This window comes from Acipenser ruthenus, chromosome 15 (assembly GCF_902713425.1).
Source record: "Acipenser ruthenus chromosome 15, fAciRut3.2 maternal haplotype, whole genome shotgun sequence".
NCBI classification, from domain to species: Eukaryota; Metazoa; Chordata; class Actinopteri; order Acipenseriformes; family Acipenseridae; genus Acipenser; species Acipenser ruthenus.
Genome location: NC_081203.1, coordinates 26,318,573 through 26,328,378, shown reverse-complemented (window position 1 = coordinate 26,328,378; position 9,806 = coordinate 26,318,573). Strand labels below are relative to the sequence as shown.

Here is a 9,806-nt window from a genome sequence, read left to right as displayed (position 1 = left end):
GTTTCAAACACGTCTCCCAAAAAAATAATACTGGTTTCTTTTATCTAACCAAAAGTCAATAAAGAAAATGTGTACACTATTAAACAAGCAGTTTGAATCTCTTTGTTTGTGTCCCCGGGCTTATTCATATTTATACAAACAATGTTATTTTTAATTTTAAAGATATGGCTTACCTCAGGCCTGTTATGTGTTCATAAAGAAATTGCAATCAGTTCATTATTTGCTTAGTTTTCACTTTCCTACAAATGCTTATTTATTCATAAGAAGGGAATTGTTTTCTGGTTTTCCAATTCACAGTGCGACATACAGTACACTATATGAAACTGACTGCTTTCCTATTCATGATTTGGGACTAGATATTTGTTCTCTCACATTTCTTAAAGGTGAATTACATTTTGCTTTCATCACTGCACCAGCAATGATCTCTTGTGAGATAGCAGATCACGGATATCAGTGGCATGTTTCTCCACTGAACTGTCATTGAGGTGTTAGTAAAACAAAACCTTGATTGAGACCTAGAATCTGGACACCATTTTCAGTATTTTTTCAACTCTTATCATTTTGGGGTCCCCAAATCATCCTTTAGGTTGTTTCTAACTAGCTGTGTAACATTAAAAGTTGGGAAAGAAACAGATGTTTTTCTCCTTTCAAGCTCGCTTCTAATCCAAGCACCATGCTAGTACATTGATTATGTCATTCAGGCCTAGCACCTCAGTTTGTTATTGGCTGTTTTGTTATTGACATCATCTGGGTCTTTCTTCAGTGGTAGCAGACACCTGAGTTCAAATGGAGCTGCAGCACAAAAAAAGTCAATGATTTTGAAGCAGAGACATAATCGTTTTAACAATATGAAATGGATTTTTTATACTCTGAGTCATTGTGGTGTCATGGACGAGAGAGAATCACTTATGAAACATACTAATTTCCAAGGTATAATTGCTTTACACAATCTTTATGATACATCATAAAAATCTAAAACAAACAGAGAATGTAGTCAAAATTGCTTAGTATTAACAGGAATACATAATTAATGGAAGTTGTTGGACAGACATACAGTACAATGTGTCTCACTTTTTTGTTCTTTGGCAATGCAACAGAAGGAAGCTGAGTCATCACACCTGTCACATGATTGACTGTGCAGTAGAAAGGGTCCAAAGCTGCTTGCTAACTAACAACCTGAAACAAATACAGTGCTTTTTTTTGTTGCTGTAATCAGCAACCGTGGCTTAGAGACTTTGCTGCTCGGGTTTTCTTTATAACGAGTGGAATGGCATTATGGAGCAACTTGGAGCCATGACCATACAGCCTTGTAACCAGTTCGGTGCTATAAAGAGCCATCTTCTATTGGGGATGTAATGAGGCAGCCAGAAGACGTTTCATCTGCTAGGTGACCATCTGAAAAAAAAGATACACAGTATAACCCCAACACAGTTAAAAAGGTTTATCTGATTGGCTGGAAACATTTCATTATGCTTATTATTAAAGAACATCTTACATAATTAACATAATAGAAAGCTTTCTCAAGCCAGTCCCTGCAGCTCATACTCACATTATACCGTACTACAGATATACATTGTTTTGGGGTATATTATATAAGAACAATATCATTAAGGAGCCTGTCGTGTCCAAATAGTTGAAGATTAGAAAGTTGACATATTCATTTATTGTACAGTACTTAGGAATGCATTACGTTTTTACAATAAGTAAAAGATGATGGAATGATTATTTTAATATAGACAGTCAGGGCTATTGGAAAAGAATGATGAAGTGTAAAATGTAATGTATTTGAGATATTTGAAATGGAGATTGTGATTGAGGAGAGGTACGTCAACTGCTTGAGTACCACATACAGTGTAATGCAGGAAACACACATGCAAGGAATGGGTCTTTTGAATTATATTTATGCTTATTTATTGTTAGAATCTGCAGATTCTAACAATAGAATCCAGTCTGTGATCTTCTATACCTATCTGGATGGAAGATGTGATTAACTGCAAAGTGCATGAGCAACAGACAGCCACACGATGTCTCCCTACTCCTGAGCAATTCAGTGCTTCCCAGTAATTCCATGTATATAGTATAGTATAATATCAGTTATTATTTTGTATTCGTCTGGGCATAACTGGTAACACCTTATAATAGTCAAATTCATTTGAATTACAATCATATACAATATTTTCACTGGAATAGCACGTTGGGTTTTGTAGTTATTTTCGAAATAAATTCTCTAGTTAGATAGATAAGCAAAAAAAAGTCCACCGATTCATAATGAATCAAGTAGGACACCACAGGAATAACAGCTATTCCATTTGGATTGTATATGAATTAGCTTGCCATACGAACAATGTTCAGGAAAGAAAAACTGTTTGCAAGCTTCTAACATAAATCTATAGAGGAGAGAGTGGTGGGTTAATTCACTGGCCTTTCATTCCAGGCCTTGGTTTTCAGATTTAGGTTGCAAATGAATTTGATGTCCTCGGCTTCCATCTCAAGAGGCCTGCTGGCATTATGTCTGACTGCAGCCAGCATCACTAACATTCACTGCAAGCGCTATATTCACTGTTGTTGTAATCAGAAAAAATAAGCCTGGCGACCAATTCTGTTTGAATATATGAATTTGGTTGAGAGATTTTGATATTTGTATCCTTTAAAATAATTTTAAGGTAAGTCTATAAAATTTAAATAATTATATTTTCATTTGAAGTAACATTTGAGTTAGTAAAATAAAGGAATATTATGTATCAGATAGCTTTAATACTACCTACAATCAATATATATATATACATATATATATATATATATATATATATATATATATATATATATATATATATATATATATATATATATATATATGTGTGTGTGTGTGTGTGTGTGTGTTCTTGTTTTTCAGTGGAGGATGACATATTTTACACAATTACAAGCCTTCATATTTTACATTGGTTCAGAGAAAAAGAATCTCTTATTACCTCTTATTACCAGCAGTCCAGCAGCTATGCTGTTTGCATCTTGGCTACTGTTTTCTTCTTTGCTGCAGACTGCACAAAGAACAAGAAGGGTTATAATTCCAAGCATTGAAAAGCACAGAATTCTAGAATATGTATCAAAGAAAAGCAGGTCTACTTTTGATTGCAGTCAGGTCTGCATTACGCAGCGGTTGCTTCTGACGTGAACACTGCTGCTATTACAGAAGCAGCAATTGCTCCAGGCTATAAACATTCTTGAGAGTTTATTATGTAGTGGAATAACTTTAATAGGTTTAGCTTAAAAAACTGATCCAAAGCAGACGCCAAGACTGGTTTGGATTTCTCAGGTATATTTGTTGTCCTTTCCAAGACACTTGAGTCTTGGCGTGACCAAATTGATAGTAAAGCTGGTTGGAGTATGGGCTAGCCATAGTGAGTGAAAATAATACAATTTAGTACCGAAACCCAAGCCGTCATTGCTCGCAGGAGACATAGGCGCAGACTCTGTGGGTGTTCCAGGGCTCAATCACCCATTTTATTTGATGTGATGATGGTTATTATTGTTCTGTTGAACTGAAGTGTTTGTGCATTCACTATCAGTAATATATGAAGGTGTTGAAAAGTAAAACAGTAACTGGAGTGTACCAGTAGGTGGCGCAATGTCAGTTATATCAGGCTGCTAATGTCACAAACTGAATTTATTTTACGTACGCGAAATGCGCAATTAGTAGACAACTGCTCTGAATGACGTTTGGGTGACGTACACTATGTGACTGATGTATGAAATAAAACAAGATGGATAGATTTGTATTTAAAATCAATGGTGGGAGAAGTAAAGGGATCAAAATCTCTTCGGCAAGTGTAGCAGAATCCATCAGAATTGACGGACATAAATCTTCACAGTTGGACGATACCCATGAGTGCACACAAAAAAAGTACCGTTACGAAAGATAAACGAGACAGCTGCTAAGAGAAAATGGCTTAGAGAATCTATGGAAAGGAACTTGCGCCTCAACTAGAAATCTCAATCTTAAAGAACCCTGCATGCCTCGTGCAAGAAAAGCACCCAGGCGAATTGATGAAGGAAGCAGTCCCCATGATTAGATTCTGCTGTTGGGGATCATTTAACAAGAATGGAACAATTTGTGACTGGCGGTGAGATGGTTAAAGCTGAGGAAGTAGCAGAGTTTTAAGCAAATGACTTTGGATTCAGCTTGTCAGAAAAAAATCTCAATCTCCAGTGTTCATGATGTCAACATCTTTGTAAAAACTGAAGGAGATGTAAGAACTATCTATGCTCATCAATGGGAGAAATGAAGCGGAATCATGTTGCTGGCCTTAATGTTCATCAAGACCTTACTAGAGATCTGGCCCTAAATATGATTGCTGACAACGTCATCCAGAGGGCTATAGTGAGCCATAATGCATTTAAAATGGGACATTAATGAACACCATGTGTTGGTAAGTACAATACTGTATTATTTCATAATTTAATTAGAGACTGTATACCCTAACTCCACAAAGCACTATCCCCCACCCAGCGCCACCCCCTGCCATCTTGGACAGGAAAGGTGAACCAAAAAGTGAAGGCATGATTGCTCTTTTGAGTGTACTGATGGAACATTGTGTTGCTCCTGGCTGGAAACAAGCCATCTGCTTTATTGCTCTACAGGCCTACACCAGATGCATCATCACCACCACCCCTTAATGGACTCACTAACCATGGATACAAAGCATTTTCAAACAGCCCAGGATAGGGAATTCTCAAATTGTTTGCATTCCTTGAACATATAACTCATGTAGTACCCCTTGGGAGTCAACAAATTACAGATTCAAAGTGCTAAAAGGAAACGCTTTCAGGATCCACAATATTGGCCCCAAACCCTCCCGTTTAATGCCTTCTTCCCTGTCATTAACCAACCAGCTACTTCCCCCATTGACAGTCCTGCTTTGCCAGTAACATGCCAGTAAATTACCTAGGAGGAGAGAGAAATAGTAACAGACTACCTGAAATTAACTGAGAACCTTCTTTAATTTATTGCAGTACCAGGCAAATATAATTTTTCTTTCAAAACTATACATGTGAGTCCTATATAGCGAATAGAAGTGCACAGAAGGTAAGATTTATGGAACTATTTCATTATCAATAACCACTTTAAGGTCATAAACATAGCAGCTCAAAGTGAAATATAGCTAGTTTGATGAGCTACCCACATCTGAAGTGATGTACTTCCAGACAGGCAGGTATTGGAAGATTTGAAGGTTCCTGTTTCAGACACCTTCAACAAATTAGTCAGCTTCAAATACATACAGGATCTGTTCTGAATGGTTCTGTGGCAGTGGTGATTTTGTTGGGTGAAGAGGTCTTGTAAGAGGCCAGTCTTAACCTTAGGTATACATACTGTTATCTTCCACTGAATATATAATGGCAAGAATTATTCCTCAAGGTTATCTAGAAAGCCCAAATCCTTCGAAAGTTGGATAGCTCTAACTGGCAAGTATAGGCTACCAACCTTGGAAAAGGTTGTGAATTACTGGGTTAAAGCAAATTACTGGGTTAAAACTATACCTAAAAATGACTTTAATTACTAGTGTAATAACTATCTAATTTTCTGTTAATTGAAAATGGTTCAGTTTCCTGAAAATAATAGAAAATAACTTTATAAAAAAATTATTGGAAATGGCAAATATTTAAATTGTAAAGATCAAAGAAAAAATCCTTTGTACCGTGTGAAGAAAGCTGGTCATATTGTTGTTGTCAATTTACCCAACACTTCTGTCCATTGCAAGTCATGTTTTATTTATCTAAGAACTCCTGTCAGAATTTCTCAATATTTTCTTTAATAAATGGCTAAAGATTGGATCTGTGAGTAGCAACATAGTTTTGAGCTTTCCGCAGTATTAGAATTTGTAGAATAAAATCAATTCAGAAATAAATAATAATAATAATAATAATAATTCAACCTTGTATTATTGTGGAGGCGGATACTGTGAAGTCCTGCTTGAGAAAAAGCCTATCTTATTACTAGCAGTCCAGCAGCTATGCTGTTTGCAGGATACATGCCACAAATTGCTTTTTCTCATAAATACAAATATTTAGTTCTTGTTGTTCTCTTTGTACTCTGTGGTTTTCAATCTAGCATCATCTCCTTGAGCTCTGTAATGAATACAAGTATGACAAACAATACATTTTAAGGTATAATGTTAAAGCATGAATGCCTAAAATGAATGCTGTCGATCATTTTCTCTCCCCTTGCCTTTTTATGATCTTTGCACTCATTCAATTATTATTGCAATTACTCAAATGTCGTGTTTAGGGGCCCTACAGTGGAAACTATACCAGGCTCAGCTCGGATCTGCAGTGGAAATGACATATCAGATCACTAGATGGTGCTGGTCTTAGTTTGATACAGACACTTTGGCTAGTCTAACCTAAGTTAAGTGTATTTGTGGCAGGCAACAAGAACCGAAGAGCAGCTCCAGAACTTGAAAGGATCTCAACACAGTAACCTATCAAGAAATAACGAGAAGTAGTATTGCTGTAGTGGAAAAGCTTTAATGTTGTGTTACTGATTTAACTTCCACATGAAATAGGTTCAGATTAAAAGGAAGGGACGTTCGAGTGCTGCACCAACACAACGCTGCTGATACGGCCTGCTGGATACGGCGCAATCAATTGCTTTATCGAGCTGTCATTAATAAGATGAAAATTAAAGTTTAAAAATGCTTTTGGATGAAACAAGTATTAACTGATTGGATTTTATGCTTGGCAGGATCATTCAGTATTCAGACATTCCGTTTTTAATTAACTTTACTAGGAAAAAAATCCTTTAAAACCAACTTCTGTAGCATTTGTTTTTAATGATGATGTACTGTAAATACACATTCATATTAATAACAAGCATTGTTGTGCAATAACTTCTAACATCAGGCTTTGAAGTTTAATCCGAGCAAACAGTGTTTGGCAATTTTATGCAATTAAAGCAAACAACAACAACAAAACTGAATGTCATCTTTTGGCTTGATGATTAGCAAATACTTTTAATCAACATGAGATGCATATCAATATTAAACAAACATATTGTTCAGCAAAACAACATGTAATAAAAAAAGTCAAGTGACACATTTTTTTTTTTTACAATAAACTTACAATAGATCTTTTTAAAGACACATGCTTTTTAATATACTGTTGAGAAGAATCATAGAACTCTGCCATGTCCACTACTGTATTTTCAATATCAGTCTCATACTTTTCATGAAGTATCTCAAGCTGCACTTTACACTGCAATAACACATCATTGCTTTTCGCTTTCTCTGCACAATGCACCACACTTGCCTTACAGTGGTGAAACGTTAACATGCAGATTTAAAGGTACAGGCACACAATTTCAAGCTTGAACTGTAATATTAAACTAACATTAATAAATGTATCAAAATATCACTAACTGTGTTTTGGTTCCATTTTAGTTACAGTTAGTGGGGGGTTTATTGTGGTTTCCTCACACAATGGTTCATTTAAATGGTGAATCACAGTATCATAGCCATGCTGTATAAACCGGTTCAATTTCCATAATACACGATCCATTTAAAACTTCCACCTTCTCTACCTGTGGGTCTGAAAGCACAGACAGGTGTTGTGACCAGGTGCCTTGCTGGATTAATATCCTTCCCAGAGCTGCAAAGCAGATGCACATTTTAAAGCTAATTAAGGACTGATTAGTATCATACCCTCTGCTTCTGAATCTGGTAGAAAGAGATAATCCAACATCACAGCAAAAACTGCATCCAAAATCTTAGGCCCAGCTTCATTCATGAGCAGCCATACAAGCTCAAGTCAGAATTGAATTGGACCCCTACACTGATCTTGATCTAAGCAAATAAATATATATATGCATTCAGCTCTTTCCAAAGATTAAATATTTTTCTCCTGGGCATTACTTAGAATATTTCAGACATCAAAAGAGGATGTTGGCAGAACAAGAAGATTATGTATCCAGTGAAAATAAATGAAAATCAAATGCTGCAGAAATAAGGTAGTATGACTGGTATCAAAGCAAAATGCTCCAATGGCACCAGTGTGGACGTGTTGGTTCACATCAATATGAGGCTGCCACAGTTGTAGTCTCAAGGGAGACACAGTGATGGGCACCTACATAATTAAAACACATCTTCATTTGCTCCTAACCACATATCTATCAGACCTGTTTTACTGCAATCTTAGGATCTTGACATTTCAAACCATTATGTCAAGATCAAAGGATTGTGATCTTGTCATAACAACTTTTTTTTCAGGTTCTCAATTAACCACTGTAAGATAATGGCCAATAGACTTGGACCCCATGCAGAAAAAATATCTAAGCTGTTTAGCAAGGCATTTCTTTTCTGTCAGGACATTTCATGATGATCTTTAGCAGTTCCAGACCATTATAGCAATTGTACCAAATGTGAAACATTTATATTGAAATAGGAAATCACACAAACAAAACAGTAACAACTGTAAATGTTGTAACATAGTTAACTACAGTTACTACTACTGTCAATTTTCCATCCAGCATCTATAAGAAAACAATATAATTCCACTTGAACCTTCTTTGCCACAGGAACTAGAAACAGTCACTGAAGTGAAAATAATTTTAATACAGTGCTGGCACAAAGATAAAGCACTGTGTGTGGGAGAAGATACAGTACGTGCAAGCAATAATAAATATTCTTGAACGAAGTTTGAATCATGTTTCACCAAACAATTTTTTCTCCAAGGCTATTTGACTTTTCACTTGCAGTGCTAAAAAAAAAGTCAGTAGTCCCATGATACTCCATTTTGCCTTTAGCCAGTCATTACTTCATTTGCTGAGGTTTAGCTCTCTTCTTTTCCTAAGGGACAACTATATCTTAATATTTTAACAAAAGCACAGCATTGTAATTGTGTGTAAATTATTTAGTTTGGTATTTTGTGTAGAAATCAAATCTAACTAAATCAATAGTAAGCAAAACAATACATTTTGTCGTCTACTGTATTTATTGCAATACTCTGTTCCCCAAACAAATAAGAAGAAACCTTACCTTTAAAATATAGATGAATCCATAACAACTGAAGACATTCATTAATCAATCAAAACACATTACAAAATATAGCCCTCTAAATTTAGATTTACGAATAGAGCACCATTGTTTTGGATTGGCTAATACAGATGTTAGAATAACAAATATTTTTCAGGTCACAAAGCAAATTGAGAAGAAATAGTTCTTGGACAGTTTTTAATAATTCAATGGTGCACTTTCCTAAAAGAAAGAAAGGCGGACTATGAGTTTCTCCAAACTGACACAGTAATGATTCCAAACAACACAACACTTCAGTTCCATAATATTTAGAATATAACATGCACCCTTTCACACATTTTAGCAGCATTGTGGCATGATATACATAGGATGTGCATTATGCACGTGCGTGGTATATTTAAATGCAGTTTACCTGTATATCATTAGTCACAACCCATGAGTCCTAACTTGTTTAAGTTGCAGCTTGCAGCAAAAGCTGATGCTGCAGTCAAACCTTTATTTATGTTTGTGTGTACAAGTGTACAGTTTATGCTTAATTGATAAATTGCTGATATATATATATATATATATATATATATATATATATATATATATATATATATATATATATATATATATATCTTTTTTAACATTTTTTCTAAATGGTAGAAATTCTAAATGTTATTATAGCAATTTCAATTTTAACCCCCCAACCCCCCCCCCCCCCCCCCTTCAGTTACCGATAATGTCCCATGAGCCTAAAGTCATTTCCAAAAGTTGTTATGATCAGTCCAATAAGAAATC

At 35.4% G+C, this 9,806-nt stretch overlaps 1 long non-coding RNA gene across 2 annotated transcripts in view; it reads right to left on the bottom strand.

Moving 5' to 3' along the window:
• Positions 1-9,806, bottom strand: part of LOC131697595 (uncharacterized) — a 118,495-nt gene that overhangs the window by 499 nt on the left and 108,190 nt on the right. For both annotated transcript variants that reach the window (XR_009307400.1, XR_009307399.1), the window contains exons 2-3: positions 2,970-3,038; positions 1-1,395 (exon numbers count right to left, since the gene is read on the bottom strand). The exon at positions 1-1,395 is cut by the window's left edge and continues 499 nt beyond it. This is a non-coding gene — a long non-coding RNA (uncharacterized LOC131697595). The remainder of the gene's footprint in view (positions 1,396-2,969; positions 3,039-9,806) is intronic.